Genomic DNA, 4,640 nt, shown 5'->3' on the forward strand with positions numbered 1-4,640 from the left:
CAGTCCGGGCGGGCGGCCGGGCGGAGGCGGTGGCCCGAGCCCATGCCGCCCCGCGCCGTTATGTAAAGAGGAACCGGCTGTGCGAGCGAGCCCGGCGGGGGAGGGCGGCCAGGGCGGGGGCGGGGCCAGGCTGCAGGAGGCCACGCCCACACGCACCGAGAGCCATATCGGCCGGAGGGGGACCGCCCTGAGGGCGGGGCCCTACTTGGCCACGCCCATCAATCTTGCTCCGCCGCGGCCCACCGGGTCCAAGGGTCTCAAACTCGGGACTGGAAAGAGGCGGGACCCTGTAGAGCCACGCCCACACCTCGACTACCCGATTTCGCTTCCCGCGGACTAAAGATGGGAATGAACGACCGAGGGGCGGGGCAATCTTAGTCCCACCCACCTAGCCCTGCGGACCCCCAGGTGCCTCAGCGCTGCGGGGGTGGGGCCAGATGGAGGAAAGGCGGGGCCTGGGCCGAGTCTCTTTGCCTCGAGGGGGCGCGCCCCAGAGACTCCCTCCTGCGAGGCCTTATCTGCACGCTCCCGACGGGTCCGTGCAATAGCGACCACAGCTTTCATCACCCCCGGGGGAAGGATCCCAACCCCGCCCGGCCCCGACTATCCGCGACTCCGCTGAGCTGATCTGCCACGGTCCTAGACCCCCCAACCCGTTCGGGTTCTGTTCCCGCTCTAGTTTTGCTCTTGCCACTGTTGGTGCCTGTGTAGACCGACCTCTATTGGGCCACTACTATCAGGCCCCACCTCAGAAGTGCCTCTTTCTCCAGGAAGCCCTCCGGGCCGCTGGCACCCATGCCCCCTGGGCCTCCCTGTCTGCTCTCCCCCTCGCTTTCATTTTCTCTACAGGCCTTATGTGGGGTGAGGTTGGCAGTGGGATGCCCACTAGTCTGAGATGGAGCATACACTCAGCCAGGCCTTCCCCCAACACAGGGGAGGGAGGAAAGAGGAATGTCTACTCTTCTTCCTCCCACAACAGGAAACAAGTCGATTAGGCCCCCAGCTTGTCGGAACCTCATCACCCCTTCCCAGACAACATACTCCTCCAGACCGCTGCCTCCCCCTCTTATCTGCTTTGAGCAAATGACTTCTCCATACCTCAGTTTTCTCATCTGTGAAATGGAAATAATAAGAGTACCCACTCCACTGGGTTGCTGTGAGGGTTAAATGAGTCAGTGCATTAAAGCATTTAGCATTGGGCTTTGCCCAGGGGAAAACACTGCTACATGGGTGTTTGTTAATGAGGCTTGGGTTCTGCCCTTGGAGCTACAGAAAGGGGTTCCCCAGAAGATGGGGATTTCCAGACTCTACCCAGATGAGGATCAGGGTTGGTCTCCTGCAGGATACTTGAAGTCCCATAACTGTGAAGGAGCTAGCAATAAACCTGTGCTTTCCACAAACACTTGTTAAAGCCTAAAACAGTGTGCCAGGCACTGTTCCAGGTGCTGGAGACACAGCAGTAAACAAGACAGACAAAACATGCCTGCCCTCATGGAGCTGGTGAGGGGACACAGAGCCTAAGTATGTAAATACATGGGATAATGCAGCAGGAGGAAGATCAACAATTACAGGACAGACAGTGGGGAGGGGCTGTCTTAGACCAGAGGCTTGGGGAATACCTCTCTGAGGAACTAACAGTTGAGCTGAGAACACCCCTTTCCTCCATCCCACAGCAAGAAGCATCTGGGCACCATAAAGCCCTGGAAGGGCATTCCAGGCCAAAGGAACAGTGAGTGCAAAGGTTCTGAGGTAGGAATATGTTTGGTGCATTTAAGGAAAGTCAAGATGGCAGTGGCGATACCCACACTTACAGATGGGAAGAGATGAAACTGGAAAGTCAGGCCAATCACACAGGGACTTGAAGGTCCTGGTGGCAAGTTTGGGAATTATCTTGAGGGCAATAGGGAGCCATGGAGGGCTTTTGAGCAGAAAGATCTGTTGAGCTTTGGATTTGAGCTGCAAAGTCTGGTGCTGGCAGCTGATTAGAAAGTGTGCCAGTAACGTTCACATAGCATCTGAGGATCTAGGACAAGAGGGAGTGAGGTGTTACTAGGGAAGCCTAACCCAGTGACTCCCCGATAGTATTTCTGTATGACACCTGGGGATACTGAGGCCTAGGGAAAACTGTTACTTGCTTGCAGTCACACAGCTGCCAGCTGGTGCCAACAGAGCACCAGGTACACAGCAGTTGTCAAATATTTGCTGAAATCTGCCAGCCACAAGCACTTTCCCTCTCACTGCCCAGACAGCAGTTCTGCTGACTTAAATGGAGACTTGTGGTTCTTCCCCTTTTTAATCACAGTGCAAGCCTTCTCTCGTGCCAGATTTCTCAGAGGCCCAAAGTGGTTTCCCTTCTCGCTTAATTTCTTCTCCCCAGGCGTCCCCTCCAGAGTCCAGTTTATTATTTAAATGCTCTCCGCGATGGAGACTTCTCACTGTTTTGGTTTTTCCTTAGAAAGCCAGAGGGTGTACAGCGAACACCCCTTCCGTCGCCTTGCCCTAGATTTGAGCGCACCCCAGCTCTGAACTACTGGCTGGCCGTGGCTCCGCCCACTTCACAGGTCCCTGGGGCACCCCGTGAGAAGTTTATCTGAATTCCCCGAATTCCCCGGAAGCAAGCGAGATGGTCTCGGCCAGCAGGTCCCACCGCCCTTGCTCCCACGCTGACTGACTGCGAGAGCGTCTACTGCCTGCCAAGTTCGGGGCCAGAGACTCGCGGCATTAATAACAGTAATGAAACCGCAGCCCCGACAACATTGGTAAACTCACTAATGCCGCTAACAGTGATATTAACAACTGATAGCAATAACAATATCACAAAAGTTAACCAGTACAGAATTAATGACAGAAGCAATAGCAACAATAGAATAATATTAACAACAGTTAATAGGTCTCATTAAAAATAATAATAGGGGGCCCCTGGGTGTTTCAGTCGGTTGAGCGTCTGACTCTTAATTTCAGCTCAGGTCATGGTCCCAGGGTTGTGCTGAGTGTGGAGCCTGCTCAAGTTTCTTTCTCTTTACCCTGCTCACATACTCTCTCAAACAAACAAATAAATAAATGCTACTATTAGCTATTGCAGAATTCATAGTAAATACAAAATAACAATAGGATATCAGTAGTAACACTAAATATAATAACAGGTCTGGGATTAATAGTAGCTAATGGTATCAGGATTAATAACAATAAATACAAACTAAAAACTAGGATAGTAATAAGATGAATAATAAATATGGGGGCCCTGGCTGGATCAGTCAGAAAAGCCTGAGACCCCTAATCTCAGGAGTCGTGAGTTCGAGCCCCACACTTCATTTTATTTATTTTTTAAATTAATTTATTTATTTTGAGAGAGAGAGAGAGAGAGAGAGAGAGAGAACATGCATGAGCAGGGGAGGGACCCAGAGAGAGGGAGACAGTGAGAATCCCAAACTCACAAACTGTGAGGTCATGACCTGAGGGGAAATCAAGAGTTGGACACTTCACTGATTGAGCTCCCAGGTGCCCCTACACCTTATTTTTTTTAGATGAAGATCAAAAGTCTTTTTCCTTAAGTTTTATTTATTTTGGTAGAGTACTAGAGTGAGCACGAGCCGGGGAGGCGCAGAGAGAGAGGGAGAAAGAGAATCCTGAGCAGGGTCTATATTGTCAATGAGAAGTCTGGCTCAGGGCTTGATCTCAGGAACTAGGAGACCATGAACTGAGCTGAAATCAAGAGTCAGACACTTAACCCACTGAGCCACCTCAGCACCCCATGAAAAAAAATAATAAATGTAGTATAATAATATAATTGTAGTTACAGGACTAATAATAGCACTGAATAGTTACAGGATTAAAAATAACATAGAGGGGCGCCTGGCTGGTTCAGTTGGTTGAGCATCCGGCTTCAGCTCAGGTCATGATCTCACGTTGGTGGGTTTGAGCCCCGCAACGGGCTCTGTGCTGACAGCTCAGAGCCTGGAGTCTGCTTCGGATTCTGTGTCCCTTTCTCTCTCTGCCTCTCCCCTGTTTATGCTCTGTCTCTCAAAAATAAATAAATGTAATAAAAAAAGTGTATTTACTAAAAAAAGTAACAATAGACTAGAATAGATTAAGAGCAATAGATACGATAACAGTATAATCATAATAGCTAATGATCTAGGATGGATAATAATATGATTAACATTTTTGAGGCTTGCTTCATGCCAGGCATTGCTTTAGCCCAGTGCTGACAACGAACGTGCTATCTGTCCAAAACGGTCATCACTGGCCGTGAGTCTACTGAGCACTTGAAACGTGGTTCACGTCACGGAGGAACTGAATTTTAACTTTCTGTAATGTTAGTGAATTACCATTTAAATAGCCACATGTGGCCAGCGATCACTGTACCACGTGGTGCGGCTCTGGACGGTTTGCAGGTGTTAACTCATTCCTTCTGGTGACACCCTTGGGCTAGGTCCTATTATTGTTGCTATTCTCTACACTTTATGAGAAAACAGAGGCACTGAAAAGTTAAGTCATTAGCCCTGATCAGAATCTCCCCACTTGAGGGGAACCTGGGTGGCTTAGTCAGTCTCATGTTTGGTGAGATCAGGCTTTGTGCTTACAGCATGGAAGCGTGGAGCCTACTCTGGATTCTCCCCACCTCTCTCTCTCTCTCTCTC

Source organism: Suricata suricatta, chromosome 14 (genome assembly GCF_006229205.1).
Source record: "Suricata suricatta isolate VVHF042 chromosome 14, meerkat_22Aug2017_6uvM2_HiC, whole genome shotgun sequence".
Classification (NCBI taxonomy): domain Eukaryota; kingdom Metazoa; phylum Chordata; class Mammalia; order Carnivora; family Herpestidae; genus Suricata; species Suricata suricatta.